Genomic DNA, 19,511 nt, shown 5'->3' with positions numbered 1-19,511 from the left:
TGGCTGTGTACCCCTTAAACACTTGATAGTCACCCCAGCCTCACAATACTTCTGTAAATACTGTTCTACTCTACTACTTCCCCTATAACTAATCTATTTTATTGTCTGTTTCTCCCTGTAGACTGCAAGCTTCTTGTGGGTAGGGAATGGTGTCTACCAAATCTGGTGTATTGAACTTTCCTTAGTACTCAGTATAGTGTTCTGCACACAGTAAGTGCTCAATAAATAATGACTAATAGTCTCTTACCCAAGAGGTAGCAAGGGCAGGGGCCTATTTGGCTGTTCTAGGAGAGAGTTCAAAGAGGGGGATGAATCATCTTCAGGATATAAACCTCAGATGCCAGGACTGGTGTGGTCAGGTGGAAAAAGAAGAAGAGAAAGAAGGAGGGAGGGAGGGAAGAGAAAGAGAGGAAGGGAGAGAGAAGAAGAGAGGGAGAAAGAAGGAAAGGGGGAGAGACACAGTGAGAGGGGAAGAAAGGGAGACAGGTAGAAAGAGGGGAAGAGAAGGAAAGGGGAGGAGGTGGGGAGAGAGGGAGGGGGAGAGAAGGAGAGAGAGAAAGAGATAAGAAAAGGGAGAGAGGCAGAAAGGAAAAGTGAGGCGGGGGAGAGAGAGAAAGGGAGAGAGGATGAGAGAAAGACTGATTCACAGAGAGGAGGGAGAGAGATAATGATTCACAGAGAAGATGAGGAAGAGAAATTGATCCACAGAGAAGATGAGATAGGGAGAGGCACTGGCTGACAGAGAAGATGAGAGGCGTATCCACAAACATACACATGCGCACACTCTGACCGACAGACAGACAGAGGGAGATTTCATTCATCCATCCTCCGCACTCTATCAGCCTCCATTTTCAGACCCACACAACATTGGGAATTTCCAGACACCTGTCCAGAAGAGCTGATGGCATTGCAGTGACATTCATGGACGGACTGTGGTTTAAAGCTTGACATTTGGCCCTCGGGAATCTTATGCGTCAGAGTACAGGCCTCCCCTCACCCCCCCCCCCCCCCACCAGCCTCCACTTCCAACAGCTGAGCCCGAAACGCAAGAGGAAGGAGCATAGGACTGGAAGGAAGAGGACCGGGTTTCTTATCCTGGCTCTGCTACCTGCTTGCTGTATGATCTTGGGCAAGTCAGTTAACTTCTCTGTGCCTTGGTTTCCTCATCTGTAAAATGGGGATTAAGCATCTGTTCTTTCTTGTACTTTAACTGTGAGCCCCACGTGAGACAGGGGCTTTGTTTTTTAATGGTATTTGTTAAGAGCCTACTGTGTGTCAGGCACTGTACTAAGCACGGGGGTAGATATAAGCTAATCAAGTTGGACACAGTCCATGCCCCCACAGGGGGCTCACAGTCTCAATCTTCATTTTCCAGATGAGGTAACCGAGGCCCAGAGAAGTGAGGTGACTTGCCCATAGTAACACAGTAGACAAGTGGCAGAGCCAGGATTAGAACCTAGGTCCTTCTGACTACCAGACCAATGCTCTACCCGCTAGGCGACACTGCTTTCCAAGGCAGGGACTATGACTGATCTGCATATACTCTACAATTATCATCATAATAATAATGATGGCATTTGTTAAGCACTTACTACGCACCAAGCACTGTTCTAAGCACTGGGGTAGATACAAGGTTATCAGGTTGTCACCCTTTTAATCTCCTTTTACAAATGAGGTAACCGAGGCACAGAGAAGTGAAGTGACGTACGTAAGATCACACAGCAGACAAGTGTCAGAGCCGGGATTAGAACCCACCTCCTTTGACTCCCAAGCCCGTGCTCTTTCCATTAAGCCAGGACACTTCTCCACTTTAGCACTTAGTACAGTGCTTGGCATATAGTGAGCACTCAACAAAAGACTATTATAATTAGTAGTAGTATCATTATCATTAGTAGTAGTATTATTGCAATTATTCCTGGGCGTTCACCTCAGACTGTGCACCAAGAATCCTAGCTGCTGACCTCCAGACCACAGAAAGGGCATGAATGGCCGATTCCCGAGCAGAGAAAAATTGCCGGCTGGAATAAAACTAATTGTGGGGAAGAAGGAAGATGCTAGGAGAGTCCCACCAGTCTGGTTACAATTCATTTGGATTACCGGGGAGGGAGGAGGGAAGGGGGAAAGGGAGAGAGAACCAGAGAAAAGAGGAGAGAGGCAAGAGACTTCAAATAAAATGGGAACTGAATGAAGAAATTTCCATCTAATTAGCTAGGCTGTGGCTTTAATCAGGCACAGTTTGCTCTGTGAAACCTGCTTACATGTTTGCTGTCATTCAGGCGATGTGTTAATTAGGCAAATCACATTAATGATCATATTCATCTGGAAAAATTTAAGAGGGAACAAAAGGGGGCGGGTGCGGACAGCTTTGAGTTTCGGGCTTTGATTCAGCTCGTCTTCTCGTCACTTCTCACAACAGGTGCCGGTCCTCATCCACCCCCACCGGGGCCTAGGGACAATCAACTGGGAGAGGATCCCGCGTGATGTCACAGCCTGCGGTGGCAGGGAGAGAAAGAGAAGCAGCGAGAGAGATGGGAGACGGGAAAAGAGAGGGCGAGAAAGAGAGAAACGGAGTGAGGCAGAGCTCCCCAAGAATCCCTAGTAGTAATGATTCCCGGGCCCGAGTTCTTACTACTAGGCCATGCGGTTCCTCAAAAGAGTATGAGGAATGGGGACTTTTATCTACCCAGCTTAGCACAGAGAAAGTGTTTAATAAATGCTATTACTATCATCATCATCATGATTATGATGTCCGTATCCAGATGAGCTAACGACAAACTCATTCTCTTGTTCTGCATTCCAAGCTAGAGAGAGTCCTTTGCCTTTGCTAATCACGTTATTTATAATTTAGTCGTCATCCTCGATTACTTATGCATGCAGAACCATAACATTTTCAACCTTGGATAGCCGAGGAGAGACTGACGAGGGGTTGCAGGAGGAAGCCGAGTTGAGTAAAGGAGAACTCAGGCGACAATATTAACTTGTTATGTAAACACGCTATTCAATTACGTTCCCCTCCTCAAATCACAAAGCTGATCATTCAGATGCATGGCTGGTTCATGCATAATCAACAGATCTCAGAGGCGGTTGCTCAGCTAATTTCTTTACACGCGAGAAGCAGCGTGACCTAGTGGAAAGAGCCCGGGCCTACGAGTCAGAGGATCTGGGTTCTAATCCCGACGCTGCCACTGGTCTGCTGCGGGACCTTGGGTGAGTCACTTAACCTCTCTGAGCTTCAGCTCCCTCATCTGTAAACTGGGGGTTTAAACCTTCTTGCTCCTAACTAGACCGTGATACTATGCCTGGCACATAGTAAGTGCTTAACAAAGACCACGATACGTGGGGGACGGGACCGACTGGTGATCAGAGCCGGGAGTTGGTATCTCAGATTCCTACTTTTTGGTTTTTTAATGGCGTTTATTAGGCGCTTACTACGTGCCAGACGCCGTTCTAAGCGCTGAAGTAGAGACGAGGTGATCAGGTTGGACAGTCCACATCCCACGTGGGACTCGTAGTCTTAATCCCTATTTCGAGGCACTGAGAAGCGACTTGCCTGAGGTCACAGGGTAGACAAGTGGCAGAGCCGGGATTAGAACCCAGGTCCTTCTGACTCCCAGGCCTGTGCTCTACCCAATAGGCCACACTCAACTGCTTCTTGTCTTATCTGCATATATTGTACCTATCCCAGTGCTTGGCACATAGTAAGGGCTTAAAATAGGCCACAGTTATCATTATTAATGTTAATGAGTGTTGGTAGTCATTAAACTCTCCAAATCCATAGGACCGAGTGGACAAGCCGTCGGAAGATCCCGTCCTAGGTCTTGTGGATCTTGCAACCTAACAGTGGATGTTGTATTCACACACACACACATAAACACAAATGTACACACACAATTCAATCCCAGACCGCAAAACTAAAGTCAGAGCCAGTCAGTAGCCCAGAAGGAAAGATAATGATACCCGGGGGTAATCTCTCCTTCCACAAGGGCGGCTAGGTAACTCCTGAAATCCCGCGTAGGATTCTGGGGAAGGATTGACTCATCCCTCCCCACCTCAGAAGCAGACAGAACCCGGGAATGGGAGTCGGAAGGACCTGAGTTCTAATCCCGGTTCCGTCACTTGTCTGCTGTGGGACCTTGGGCAAGTCACTACACTTCTCGGGGGTTCAGTTTCTTCAACCGTAAAATGGGGATTAAAATTGTGAGCCCCATGTGGGACAAGGACTGTGTCCAACTTAAATTAGCTTGTATCGACCCCAGCGCTTAGTACAGTGTCTGGCATAGAGTGAGAATTTAACAAATACCGAAAAAAAAAAAGAGAGAAAAGATCTTCCTTATTCCTCCTCAGTGACCGGTCCTGTCACAGTTTGTCCTGTGCCCTCTGCCTTGGCAGTGGTCCCTCTTCCCAGTCAGGCGGTTGTTTTAACCGCCAGGCAGATGGGCCAGAATCCTCAGCTGCCTGTCGACAGAAATAATAATAATAGAAGTAATAATATTTATTAAGCACTTGCTATGTGCCAAGCATTGTACTGCATGCTAGGGTAAATGCAAGATAATTAGGTTGGAAACAATTATTGCCCTGCAGAGGGCTCACAGTCTAGCGAGGAGGGAGAACAGTTTCCCCTGTTACCAATCCCCATTTAATAAATGAGGAAACTGAGGACCAGAGAAATGAAGTGACTTGCCCAAGGTCACACAGCAGGCAAGTGGCAGAACTGGGATTAGAACCCAGGTCCTCTGACTCTTAGGTCTGGCCTCTTTCCGCTAGGCCGTATGTCACTTCATCGTTCGATACTTCCCTAGTGTCTAACACGGTGCAACCCACCAAGAGGGTGCTCAATAAATTAATTAATTCATTCATTCATACCATTATATTTACTGAGCGCTTACAGAGCACTGTACTAAGCTCTTGGGGAAAGTTCAATACAGCAATAAACAGTGACATTCCCTGCCTGCAAGGAGCTCACAGTCTTGAGGCGGGGAGACCGACATCAATACAAATAAATGAAATTACAGAAATGTGAGCAAGTGTTGCAGGGCTGGGAAGGGGAAAGAGCCAAGGGAGCAAGTCAGGGCAATGCGGAAGAGAGTGGGAGCTGAGGAAAAGTGGGACTTGGTCTGGGAAGGCCTCTTGGAGGAGATGAAGCAGGGGAGAGTAATTGTTTGTGGGATTAGAGAAGGGAGGGCGTTGGAGGCCAGAGGCAGGATGTGGGCGAGGGGTCAGCAGTGAAACAGTTGAGATGGAGGCAAAAGTACTACGATTCCCCTCAGCCCTCTCTACGGCAATGACTTCCAACCGATTTCCGTTCCCTTCTTCCCTCTGCCAGGCCTGCTAAGAAGCTAAAATAATAATAATAATAACAACGTTGGTATTTGTTAAGCGCTTACTATGTGCAGAGCACTGTTCTAAGCGCTGGGGTAGACACGGGGGAAGCGGGTTGTCCCACGTGGGGCTCACAGTCTTCATCCCCATTTTACAGATGAGGGAACTGAGGCCCAGAGAAGTGAAGTGACTTGCCCACGGTCACCCAGCTGACAAGTGGGAGAGCCGGGATTCGAACTCATGACCCCTGACTCCAAAGCCCGTGCTCTTTCCGCTGAGCCACGCTGCTTCTCTTAACCCATCTGTGCCCTGGAGGCGGGGTAGTGGGGACCCAGATGGACAGGGGTTTGCCCGATCTGGGAAAGGTGAACTTCGACTGGAAGGACCCACCAAGCTCCTCCGCCCACGGGAACCTCAAGCAGCCCGTCCACGGCTTCTCCACTTGCTCACGTCACCATCTCAACAAACCTGCTTCTTCTAATGTCGCCATTCGTTCTCTCTCTTCCTCTCTCTAATCTCTCTTTCTCCCTCTGTTTCTCTTTTCATCTCTCTTCTCTCCCCCTCTTTCCCTGCCCCTCTCTGTCTCCCTTGTTTCTCTCTTTTTCCTTCTTTCTCTTTTCACTTTTTCTTTGTCATTCTCTTTCTCTCTGTGCTCTCTCTGTCACTTTCTACCTCTGCATTTCTCTTTATATCTCTGTCTCTGTCTCTCTCTCTATCTTTCTCTCTCTGTCTAACCCCTGCACACTCTCTCTTTTTCCCTTTCTACCTACCGCTGGCACTATCTTTCTCTGAGTCTCTCCCTCTAACACCCACATTCTCTCTCTAACAACAACACTGTCTCTTTTCCCCTTTCTGCCTCTTCCTAAGACTGTCTTTCTCTCAGTCTCTCCCTCTCCCTCTGTCTCTCTCAAACACCTGTACTCTCTCTCTCTAATACCCATACTCTATTTTTCCCTTTCTGCCTCCCCTAACATTATGCCTTTCTCTTTCTCTGTCTGTCTCTGTCTCTCCCTTTTTCTTTCTCTGCCTCTATCTCTCTGTCTTTCTTCAACACTCACACTCTCTCTCTTTTTTTCCCTTTCTGCCTCCCCTGGCATTTTGTCTTTCTCTCTGTCTCTATCTTTCTCTGCCTCTCCCTCTTTCTCTGTCTCTGTATGTCTCTCTTTCTTACACCCACACTCTCTCTCTTTTTTCCTTTCTGCTTCCCTCTCACCCTCTGCCTTTCTATCTCTGTCTGCCTGTCTCCGTCTCTGTCTTTCTCTTTCTCAAATGGGGAAAAAAAAAATCAAACTTTTTTTTGAATTCAGGGTGTCATTTTCCAGATCCAGGCGGGCCCTTTCCCAGGCTTCTCTGCGAACTGCAGGTGCGAGGTCACGGGGTCTGAAATCCTCGTGAGGACTCTGCTTGTCTAACAAAGGCTTGGGCGCTAATAAGCATAATAAATGACTTTCATACCTTATATGGGCTGGTGTTCCATGCAAATACGGTGGAGTGCTCCATCATTATCTTCGGGTTCTAATTAGGTTTCATAGCGCCGAGCACTGGACGGGAGCCCCACATTCTCATTTGTTATTCCTTAATGATGTTCTCTCTCTTCACAATTACAGCTACCGGCGAAGACCGTGTACAGAGACATAAAGGGCAGCTCATTTTGTTAAATGCCACCCTTGATCTTGCCTCTTACGGGAGGGGAATCCAGGACTCGTCTCCCAGTGGAGAGCCCGTCTCTCCGGGTACGGATCGCTCCGTCTTTGAACGGTCTCCGTCCGGCCAGACGCATCATCCGCATCGTTGGTTCCAAGGTCATTGACCTCACGCCTCGGGCAGACTGCCACAGCCACCCAGTCCTCTCCGATCCTCTCCGTCCCCCACGGAGCTTCCCCATTTGAAGCGGATAAAAATCTCCCGGGGCCTGTTTTTTGGTTCTTGTTCGGCCGACCCGGTGTGGACCACTCTGTTGTATCACCTCTAGCCTGTCAGCCCGTTAGGGGCAGGGAGTGTGTCTGTTCATTCTGTTGTACTAATCTCTCCCAAGCACTTAGTACGGTACTCAATAAATGCAATTGATTGATTGTACTCTCTTAGGTGCTTAATACGGTGCTCTGCATACAATAAGGGCTCAATAAATACAGCTGACTGGAGCAGTGCTCTGGCTTTCGGTTTTTCTTTACAGTGGATGACTTTATCCGTTCTGCAGAAACCCGGATTGTAACCCCTCTCCTTCTCCCGATGAGGGGATGAGGAAGCAGTTTCAGCTGGCAATTCACCCAAGCATCAGAATGTTGGCAGCTATGGCGGCCGCCGCCATGACTGTGACCCCAGCTGTTGGACTCTGAGGCGTGAGGAGCCCGAAACTCTGCCCCCTTAGCCTAAGTATCCATCCCTCTTGCTGTGTACAAAGTTGTCCTTGTTTTAGTCTGTTTAAAAATAATTATGGTATTTGTTAAGCACTTACTATGTGCCAAGCACTGTTCTAAGCGCTGGGGTAGATACAAGCTAATCAGGTTGTCCCACATGGGGCTCACAGTCTCAAATCCCCATTGTACAGATGAGGTAACTGAAGCACAGGAAAGTTAAATGGCTTGTCCAAGGTCACACAGCAGACAACTGGCGGAGCTGGGATTAGAACCCACGACCTCTGACTCCCAAGCCCGTTCTTTCCACTAAGCCACACTGATTATTGGGTCCACCATCCTTATGTCTCTTGTCCACTCTTACTTCCCTTATTCTGAAATTGTGAAGTCATGGGCGGCCAGGAACCGTAACTAATTCTCACCTGTCTATTCTTTTCCATCTCTTATTAGTGTTCTGCACACAGTAATCATTTAATCCTCCTCCTCTTTCTCTTCTCCTCCTCCTCCTTGACCTTCCTCTTTCTTCTCATTTTCCTCTTCCCCTTTTTCTCCTCCTCCTTCTCCTATTCTTTCCCCCCCCCCCTCCATTACACTGCAAGCTCATAGAGGACATGCCTTCTGCTTCTGGTGTACTCTCCCAAGCACATATTTTAGTTCTCTGCAAATGGCAGACAATTGATAAATAATGAATAAAATCCAGAAGAGAGCTGGGGGGTCCACTGGGTCCCTGGCCAATCAGCATAGCTAACCAGTCAAGCGACATCAGGCTTCCATTGTAACTGCTGTGCCTCCTAGCTACCTAGCCCATCATCACAGAGCACCCCCAGCCCCTAGCTGCTATCCTCACTGAATGACTAAAAGAATCAATCAACCGAGCGAGCAATAGAATTTAACGAACATTTACTACATGCAGAGCAATACATACGCTAAGTACTTGGGAAAGCCCACTGTAACGATTTGATAGACGCAATCCCTACCCACAAGGAGCAGGAGAGACCGCACGGCCTAGTGGAGAGAGCCCAGGCCTGAGAATCCCGGCTCCGCCACTCATCTGCTGTGTGACCTTGGGCAAGTCACTTCACTTCTCTGGGTCTCAGTTTCCTCAACTATAAAATGGGGATTCCTGTTCTCCCTCCTGTGGGATGGGGACTGTGTCTGATCTATTCACTGGTACCTCTCCCAGTGCTTAGAACAATATTTGACACATAATAAGTGCTTAACAAATACCGTAAAGAAGGAGCTTACGGTCTAAAGGGTAAGACAGACATTAAAATAAATTACAGATAGAGCGAAATGAATTATAGATTCAAAAGAAGAAATACGTACCTACTTTCACCATCATCCTGTGTATTGAGACAGTCAATGGAAGGCGTATGGAGCTCAGGAAATTAAGTGAGGCCATTGACGACCTCTATCTCCCTTCAATTTGATCACCTGGCTTCAAGGCGGCAGGGGAAACCTGGATAAACAGAGTCAGAGAGCAATTGTTAAGGCAAAAAAAAGCTAATGGAAATAAATAAATCATGTCTGTGCAACTTCACTGGGTAATTACCGTCACTGGCCATGTGTCTGTGAAAGTTGTACTTCAGCTTTATAACGTTTGGCTAAGTAAAGAGATATTTTTGTTAGGGGAAGCACCTTGTGGGAGAGGCTTCACAAGGTCGGGTGGGGAATTTTTATGAGCCGTGGGCTCTGCCGAGGGAGCGGGCAATAGTTCCGTACCCCCTCCGTGTCGATGGTCCAGGCTACGAATCAGCTTTTGCTAATCGCAACGATAAAGATAATATTCGAAGGAGGAGATGGAATTTTTTTGCAGGACTTTGGAGGTGGGGAGGTCTGGCAGATTTGGATGGGGAGAGAGTTCCAGGAAGAATGGGGGTGAGGAAGCCACGTGAGTGAGGGGATGAAAGTAGGACAGTTGAGGAGAGCAAGGTCCAGTCAGAAGGTAAGTATGGAAAGAGTAAAGAGTGTAGGCTGAGGAGGAGCGGGGGAAGAGAGAAGAGCCCAGAAGAAAGGTAAAAATTGCTCCATGATTTTACTTGATGCTAAAGGAAAGGAGACCAAGGTATATTGCTTGAGAACTTGGGTCACAGAATAGTCTATCTCTGAAACCTCAACAGCAGACACAACTACACTCTCGCCCACTTGGTAAACTATCTTTTTTTTTTTACTTTATTAAGCACCTACTATATGTCAGGTACCGTACTAAGTCCTGGGGTTGATACAAATTAATCAGATTAGACACAGTCCCTGTCATGTATTCATTCATTCATTCAATCGTATTTATTGAGCGCTTACTGTGTGTGGAGCATTATAGTAAGTGCTTTGGAGAGTACGATATAACAATCAACAGACACATTCCCTGCCCACATCAAGCTTACAGTCTGGAAGGGGAGACATTAATATAAAAAAAAATTATTCTGCTGCGGGGCTGGGAGGGGAGATGAAGAGAGGGAGCAAGTCAAGGCGATGCAGAAGAGAGTAGGAGAAGAGGAAAGGAGGGCTTAGTCAGGGAAGGCCTCAGTAAGGCTTTGAAGTGGGGGAGAGTAATTGTCTGTTGGATTTGAGGAGGGAGGGCGTTTCAGGCCAGAGGCAGGATGTGGGCGAGAGGTCGGTGGCGAGAAAGGTGAGATGGAGGCACAGCGAGAAAGTTAGCATTAAAGGAGTGAAGCGTTCAGGCTGGGTTGTAGTAGGAGAGTAGTGAGGTGACGTGGGAGGGGGCAAGGTGAACAAATGCTAAACCAGTCTCTTAGGCAGCACCTGCCACTCTGTCTCTCTCTCTTTCGCTCTTTCTCAGAATCACTTACCTCCCCGCCCCTGCATCCTGGAGCCAGCTTCAGAGAGGAGCCTCTCTCCGAGAGAATAACAATAATAATGATGTTGAAGATATTTGTTAAGCGGTTACTGTGTGTCAAGCACTGTTCTAAGAGCGGGAGTAGTTACAAGTTAGTCAGGTTGGACACAGTCCGTGTCCCACATGGGGCTGACAGTCTTAATCCCCATTTCACAGAGGAGGTAACTGAGATACAAAGAAGTGAAGCGAATTGCCCAAGGTCACACAGCAGACAAGAGGCAGAGTCAGGATTAGAACCAAGGTCCTTCTGACTCCCAGACCTGTGCTCCAGGTGGTGTTGCCTCGTGGAAAGACACTGGGCCTGGGAGTCAGGAGACCCGCTTTCTTTGTGACCTTGGGAGAATCCCTTCTCTATGCCTCAGTTTATTCTTAAGTAAAATGGGGATTACCTGTCCTTACTCCCCCTTAAACTGTGAGCCCTGGATTGGAAAAGAACCGTGGGCGATCCATATCTACCCCAGCACTTAGTACAGAACTTGGCTAAGGGTAAGCACTTAACAAATACCATTATTATTATTTCTTTCAGGTCCCATTGAGCTCATCAGACAGGACAGACAAGGGAGATTTGGGCTCCACTCTCTCAAAAATCCATTTTGCAATTTCCCCAACACACCAAAGTCTCTTCCCTCTGTCTTTCTCTCTGTCTCTCTCTCTCTCTCCCTCTTCCTCTCCTGCCTCTTTCGCTCGGCTCTCTCTCTTTCACATACACAACACAGCTTGCAAAATCTAATAGCAACCCGCTTAAAAACATACTAAAAACCGAAAATTTATGTAGCATGACCCAAATTGAATTATACATTACAGCGTTATAATTGATTTTTTAGAAGAGAGATTAAATTTATTTTATGCCTCACTAACTAACAGCTAGATTTACCTAATTGCTTGGAGTGCAGAGTTAGTATGATTCATTAAACCTCATACATGCTTGGGTACATTGCACAGTGACTAAAGCTTCCCTGCTTAGAGCAATTAAAGAGGAGTGAGTGTAAGGCCCGTAAGTAATTGAATAGAACAATGCAGCTTCGAGTTGCTGGGGGTTAGGGTTCTTTGAACAAAATGGCAGCTCTCCCTGAACGAGTAAATCATTTCAGTGAATCCCAGATGATGGATACGGCTTTATTGCCGGTGCCCTTCCCCCGCGTCAGCCCCCCAAAGGCAAATGAATGCCTTGTCTTACAGTTTAATTATACCGATCATAACATTTCTTAAATCAAAGCAATCGGTGTCAGAACGACGGCGGAATCAGCGCCACTAACAAATAAAAGAGGTGGGGTGGAATCTGATAGCACTTAGTAATTATATACACATCATGGAAAAGGTAATCATTTAGGAAAACTGCAAAAAATGCTTTTATTTTTGGTGAAGAGGAATACCTTTGTCCCTCCTGAACCTTCATTTATAAAAAAACATTTCTATATGGCATGTTCAAGTCTCAGATATAATTTCCCTTGCCTGGGTGCGATGGGCATGTGAATACATGGGACTGTCTCTGTTGCCGAATTGTACATTCCAAGCGCCTAGTACAGTGCTCTGCACATAGTAAGTGCTCAATAAATGCTATTGAATGAATGAATGAATTCATGTGTATGAGTGTGCATGTGTGTGTCTGTGTGCGGGGGTTTTTTGTGCGTGCATTCAGATCAAGACAAAAAGATGAAAAATTGGTGGAGGTGTCCTTTGGTTGGAAGATACCGCACTAGACTCTAAGCGCCTCGAGGGCAAGGATTGTATAATGATAATTATTATTATTATGGTATTTGTTAAGCGCTTACTGTGTGCCAAGCACTGTTCTAAGCGCTGGGGTAGATACAAGGTAATCAGGGTGTCCCATGTGGGGCTCACAGTCGTAATCCCCATTTTACAGATGATGTGACCGGGGCACAGAAAATTGAAGTGGCTTGCCCAAGGTCACACAGCTGACTAGCGGTGGAGCCGGGATTAGAACCCACATCCTTTGACTCCCAAGCCCGTGTTCTTTCCACTAAGGCACTGTCTCTACCAGCTCTGTTGTATTTGTACTCTCCCAAGCGTTTAGTACAGTTCTCTACATGCAGTAAAAGCACACCAAAAAACCCACTAGCTGATTGATTGATTAAAGCCAAAGGTGACACTTCATCTCTGAGTGTGTGTCTTCTAGAGAAACCCCAAATAATAATAATAATAACAATAATAATAACGGTATTTGTTAAGTGCTTACTAGGTGCCGGGCACTGAACTAAGCACTGGGGAGGATACAAGCAAATCGAGCCGGATGCAGTCCTTGTCCCACATAGGGCTCACAGTCTTAATCCCCTTTTTCCAGGTGAGGTAACGAGGCACAGAGAAGTGAAGTAACTTGCCCAAGGTCACAGAGCAGACAAGTGGTGGAGCTGGGATTAGAACCCATGACCTTCTGATTCCCAGACCCATGCTCTACCCACTGTGTTTCCCCACCCTACCGTGTCTGCCATGAACTTGATTTTATACCCTCTGAACACTTCAGTGCTCACTCCATTCCCTCACCTATCATAGCATTTACCTTCTGATCTCTATACTCGGCTTGCTTCCCCCACTTCCTCCAAGAGGCCTTCCTCGATTAAGTCTTCTTTTCCCCACTCCCTCTCTCTTCTGCTTCATCTACAAACCCAGATACCCTTTGGGCATCTGGTATTCACCCCACCCTTAGCCATACGGCCCTTACGTACATAAATTCTATTTATCTATTTTGAGGCTATTGATGCCTGTCTGCTTGTTTTGTTGTCTGTCTTCCCCTTCTAGACTGTGAGCCCGTTGTTGGGCAGGGATTGTCTCTATCTGTTGCCTAACTGTACTTTCCAAGCACTTAGTACAGTGTTCTGCACACAGTAAGTGCTCAATAAATACGATTGAATGAATGAACTCAAAATAATAAATTACCTATTTATTCACTTTATTGTCCATCTCCCCCTTTAGACTGTAAGTAAGCTCGTTATGGGAACGAGTCTGCTAATTCTGTTGTACTCTCCCAAAAGCTTAGTCCAGTGCTCTGCGCATAATATGTGCTCAGTAAATATCGTTGACTGCTTGATTGATTATATACACATCTGTAAATTATTTATTTATATGACCGTTTGTCTCCCCATCTATAACGTATGCTTGTTGTGTGCAGGGGATGTGTCTACCAACTCTGTTTTATTGAATGCTCCCAAGCTTTCAGTGCAGTGCTCTGCATACAGTAAGAGCTCCGTACCACGGAGTGATTCTCCTATCTGTAATTCAGTCAATCAATCAATCAATATATTTATTGAGCGCTTACTGTGTGCAGAGCACTGAACTCAGCAGTTAGGAGAGCATAGTACAATTCAGACTACAGTATATCAGAGAAACGGCTTGGCTTCGTGGCAAAGGCACGGGCTTGGGTGTCAGAGGATGTGGGTTCTAATCCCGGCCCCGCCACTTCTCTGCCGCGTGACCTTGGGCAAGCCGCTTCACTTCTCTGAGCCTCAGTCACCTCATCTGAAAATGGGGATTGAGACTGTGAGCCCCACCTGGGACAATGTGAATACCCTGTATTTATTTATTTATTTGTTGGTATTTGTTAAGCGCTGTTCTAAGCGCTGGGGTAGACATAGGGGAATCAGGTTGTCCCACATGGGGCTCACAGTCTTAATCCCCATTTTACAGATGAGGGAACTGAGGCACAGAGAAGTTAAGTGACTTGTCCACAGTCACACAGCCGACAAGTGGCAGAGCTGGGATTCGAACTCAGGAGTCCTGACTCCAAAGCCCATGCTCTTTCCACTGAGCCACGCTGCATTTACCCCAGGGTTTAGAACGGTCCTTGCCCCATAGTGAGTGCTTAAAAAAAACCCATAATTATTATTATTATACTAGAGGTGATAGACATGATCCCCACCTTCAAGGAACTTACGATCTATTAGGGGAAGACTGTCGTTGAAATAAATTAAAAATAGGGACGCGGCAGAGTATAAAGATATGGACCTAAGTGCTGTGGGGCTAGGGTTAGGGTGAGGGGAAACTGCCATTTGTTTCCGTGGTAGTAATGACACATTTATACCCCTGCAATATCCAGACAACATACAGTTTCCGCCCACAACAGTAAGCGACGCCCAGGTTAATCTTCAAAGTGATGGAATTTTGGAGTTCTGAGAAAAATCATCGGCCTCTCAGAAAGATCTTGAGTCAAAGCCACCTGGGAAGAAAAACTCAGTGAGGAACACACTTGGTGGAAGTTGACAGTGGATTAACAACGCTGGGGCAAGGATTAGATGGCACTCTAAACCAACTGGAATTACTTCTGAGGAGAGAAATTTACGGTTTAAATTTCACATCTCCTGTTCATAATTTTCCACGAACTTTAAATCTATTTGCTCTCAGAAAGCAAATCCCAGAAGACACAAACAAAAAAAATAAATCTCAGCGTCACTTTTTTGATCCTTCAACGCTTAGCCGAACTAGGGCCCTAACAATCAATCGATCAATCACATTTACTGAGCGCTTACTGTGAGCAAGGCACTGTTCTCAAGTCGTATAAATTGCCCCTATTTATTTAATTCAAAGACTCCGTTCTGTGGAAACTCAAGCAATGCAAGCCACATAGCTTGAGCGAAAAATATGGAACCTTCGGTGAATGCGGAGACATTTATCTTTCGAAAGGTAAAACGAGGAGGAAAGACCTGGGACTGTTCAAAATTGAACTTTTGGTAATGAACGCATTTAACGTGGAAACAGTGTAAGTTGTCAATGAAAGCGAATTATAACAGCCTCTATTTGGATATATTTCCGTAGCTTTAGAGCAGAGAAGAAAGGGCCCGCACAGACTGTTACTCATTCATTTATTCACCTAAATCTCACTTGGAAATTCCTCAAGTTCTCCTCACGGTATTGAGATACAGTGTCACCACTTACGATGAGTCATGTACCACCAGGTTTAAAATAAGACGGAAAATTCAGGACTCTTATTTTACTTTTTCCATGTGATATACGACGGAGGGAGGGATGCCAGCACCCCCTTCCGTTTCGATTCGTCGGGTTTGTATCTGAGTAAACCTGTCACCTCTGACTGGCTGCTGAAAGGAAGGTCGAGCTTAAGAGCGTTCTCCCATCTTCAAGTAAGAGAGAGTGTACCAAGTGCTCAGTACGGTGCTCTGTGCATAATACATGTGACTGGTTGATTAACGGATACCATAAAAAAGGGTCTACAGTCATTTCCATTCTCTTACATTCCTTTTTGATAAGCAGCATGACCACGTGAAAGAGGTAGGGCTTGGGAGTCAGAAAATCTGCGTTCTAATCCTGTCTCTGCCACTTGCCTTCTGAGTGACCTTGGGCAAGTCACTTAACTTCCCTGTGTGTCAGTTTCCTCAAATATAAAATGGACATTCAATACCTGTGCTCCCTCTTAGATTGTGAGGCCCATGTGGGACAGGGACTGTATCTGATTAACTTGCATCTAATTCAGTGCTTAGAGCAGGGCTTGACATACAGCAAGTGCTGAACAAATACCGTAATCATTGTCAAATTGTGACTGAATTTCAATGTTAAAAGTGTGAGCCCCGCATGAGAAAACCTGATTACCCTGTATCTGCCCCAGTGCTTAGAACAGAGCTTATTTCAGAGTACGTGCTTAACAAATACCATAATTATTATTACCAATGTCGGCATTCCTTCGGAGCCCTCTCACTTCCACATGACAGCTGAAAGGTTTACCTTGGTTTAAGCTCTTATCTTCCTCACACCTTGAAAAAATCTGGCTGATCTGACCAGCGATGAAAGCCCGTTGCTATTTAGCATTAGAAAATGACATCTATTTAAGTACCAATCACAGCAGATTTCCAGACTGCTAGCGCTCGATACTCATTGGCAGAAATAGATGCGAAAGATAATACCGGGCTCTCTATTTATGTACGTATAAGATCTAATCCAAACCTTTTATTTTTGATACATTTCTACATTGCTATTTGTTCACACAGCTATTGTGTTTAGTAGTCGCTGCTTTTCACACATTTATTTCGTGTTGGTCATTTGGGAGAAGGTATTAATGAATGGTCTACTATTTCCTATGGGAAATTATATCTCAGTAAGCACTCGTTTCCTTAGCCTTCCTTTTTTCAATACTTTAGGTTAAAATTTGAAAAAGGTATAGCCAGTGGAACAAGCCCAGGCCTGGAAGTCAGGGGACCTGGGTTCTAATCCTACTTTTGCCACTAGTCTGCTGTATGGCCTTGAGCGGCAAGACACTTCGCTTCTCTGTGCCTCGGTATCCTCATCAGGAAAATGGGGATTCAATAGGTGTTCTCCCTCCTACTTATGCTGTAATCCCCATGTGGGACAGGGACTGTCTCTGATCTGATTAATTTGTATCTACCTCAGTGCTTAGTACAGTGCGTGGCACATAATAAGTGCTTAACAAATGCCACAATTATTATCATTAACATGACTAGTCTCATCTCCCATCGCAAAGGACGTTCCACCCTACGGTCTGGAGATCCATCCCCAGATTTCAGATCTTCTCTCTGGTTTGGGTGAGTTGAGCAGCAGGCATGAGGCAAAAACCCCCTCGGCTGACAGTGTGACCAAGTGGAAAGAGCAGGGGCCTGGGAGTCAGAGGACCTGGGTTCTAATTCCGGCTCTCCTATCTCTGTGTGACCTGGGGCAAGTCACTTCACTTCTCTGTGCCTCAGTTATCCCCATCAGTAATACGGGGATTAAATCCTACTCCCTCCTACGGAGACTATGAACCCCATGTGGGACAGGGACCGTGTCCCACCTGATTAAATCGTATATATCCCAGTGCTTAGAACAGTGCTTTGCCCATAGTAAGTTCCTAATAAGTACCGTAATCATCAATGAAGCCGAAATATCGAGATCGTCAGGGCTGCCCCTAAAGTTACTGCCTTCAAAGCATGGGAGTTAGTATTTAGTCTATCTCAGTAAGGGATTATTTAAGGAGAATGTACTAACATTGAACAGGTTCCCATGAAACGTTAACCTTCGTCACTTTGTGGAAGGCCCCTGGGCCTGGGTGTGAGGAGAAGTGGGAGTTCTTATCCCACCTCCGCTACTGACTAGCTGTGTGGTGCTGGGAAATTCACTCAACCTGAGAAGCAGCGTACCCTGTATTAGAGAAGCAGCGTGGCGCAGTGGCAAGAGCGCGGGCTTTGGAGTCAGGGCTCATGAGTTCGAATCCCAGCTCTGCCACCTGTCAGCTGTGTGACTGTGGGCGAGTCACTTAACTTCTCTGTGCCTCAGTTCCCTCATCTGTAAAATGGGGATTAAGACTGTGAGCCCCACGTGGGACAACCTGCTTCCCCTGTGTCTACCCCAGCGCTTAGAACAGTGCTCGGCACACAGTAAGCGCTTAACAAATACCAACATCGTTATTATTATTATTTTCCCTCATTCAGAGTCTTATTGAAAGCACACCTCCTCCAAGAGGCCTTTCATGACTAAGCCCCACTTTTCCCACTCCCTTCTATGTCACCCTGATTTGCTCCCTTTGTTTTTTCCCCTCTCCCAGCCCCAAAGTGCTTTTGTCCATAACTGTCATTTATTTATTTCAATTAATGTCTGTCTTGCTCCCCTCTGGACTGTAAACTCACTGTGGGCAGGGAATGTGTCTGTTTATTGTTATATTGTACTCTCCCAAGCACTCACTACAACGCTCTGAACACAGTAAGCACTCAATAAATACGACTGACTGACTGAATGAATGAATGAATTCGATAGTCTTCTCTCACATTAGATTTTTTTCAAAGCCCCCTGCACCATGCTTTTTTTTTTTTCATTCCTTATCCCAGTCGGATTTGGAACGTCCTAGCATTTGCCGTTGGTTGGTTTGGCCAGTTAGCAGCCCACGGAGTTTTCCTGCCCTGAATGATTGTCCACAAATTTCCGCTGGAGAAGGGACAGGGGTTTGCTAACTGCTTGCTCAAATCAGACCTAAAAGTGCTATGAAAATCATGCTGTCACATGGAATCCCACAGAGGAGTGACCTACCGTCCGTCCAGTTCTCCCCATGAGCCGAGCGTTATCCGAGATCCACCCGCCAACTCCAGGATTCATGCGATCAAGTACGATCTCCTGCTGAAAAAAAGAAAATGGTCAGAAAGAGCTATGCGGCGAGAGCATCTTTTTAACCTGCTGCTTAGCGCTTTCTCTTAAACCCGGGCACTGCCTTGGGAGGTTAATGGGATTTATCGCATGCTTGGTGAATTCTCCTCATCACCAAGAGCGGCAGAGCGGTGTTAGCCCAAAAGGCCGGCCTTGGGAAACTGGGCTTTGACACATCTCTCAGAGGAAAGAGAGGAATCCGGAACAGGGGCATGCAAACAAGACTTATCTTCCTCTCTTGTGAGGCCCGGTTTTCATGCATTTCAAATGATGTTCTCTTTGAGAGGGTCGGCCTTTTCCAGAGGGAGAGGTTAGAATCACGGCTTTAATCATGGACTCAGGGCCCAACTTCGACGGCTTCGGTCGCTCGCGGATTCCGGATGGTGCCTGCTGCATCTCCCCTGGAAAGCAGGGGCTGCAACAGTTCGGAGAAGAAAGAGAAGCACTTTCGGGACTCGGGCAAAGCAGACCAGAGGAAAACCAAAGAAAGGAACCACAAGAGGGGAGAGCCCTCATTTCCTCTGCTCCCTCACCTTTGTACTCAGATTTGTGATAATAATTATAACTAATAATAATTACGGTACTTGTTAAGCACTTACTATGTGTCAAGCTCTATTCTAAGCACTGGGGTAGGTACGAGCTAATCAGGTTGGACACCATCCCCGTCCCACCAGGGCTCACACTTTTAATCCCCATTTTACGGGTGAGGTAACTGAGACCCAGAGATGTGAAGCGGCTTGGCCAAGGTCACACAGCAGACAAGTGGCGGAGCTGGGATTAGAAGCCGGGTCTTTCTAATAATAATAATAATGTTGGTATTTGTTAAGCGCTTACTATGTGCCGAGCACTGTTCTAAGCGCCGGGGTAGACACAGGGGAAATCAGGTGGTCCCA

At 46.4% G+C, this 19,511-nt stretch overlaps 1 long non-coding RNA gene across 1 annotated transcript; it reads right to left on the bottom strand.

Moving 5' to 3' along the window:
• Positions 1 to 2,133: 2,133 nt before the first annotated feature.
• Positions 2,134 to 19,088, bottom strand: LOC114812213. The gene is made up of 5 exons (XR_003759863.2): positions 18,505 to 19,088; positions 14,588 to 14,698; positions 9,000 to 9,132; positions 6,775 to 6,926; positions 2,134 to 2,490 (listed from the first exon to the last, which is right to left on the bottom strand). It is a non-coding gene; the product is annotated as an uncharacterized LOC114812213 (long non-coding RNA).
• Between the last annotated feature and the right edge of the window lie 423 nt (positions 19,089 to 19,511).

The sequence above is a fragment of the Ornithorhynchus anatinus genome, chromosome 5 (genome assembly GCF_004115215.2).
Source record: "Ornithorhynchus anatinus isolate Pmale09 chromosome 5, mOrnAna1.pri.v4, whole genome shotgun sequence".
NCBI classification, from domain to species: domain Eukaryota; kingdom Metazoa; phylum Chordata; class Mammalia; order Monotremata; family Ornithorhynchidae; genus Ornithorhynchus; species Ornithorhynchus anatinus.
This window is presented reverse-complemented; position numbering and strand designations above follow the sequence as displayed.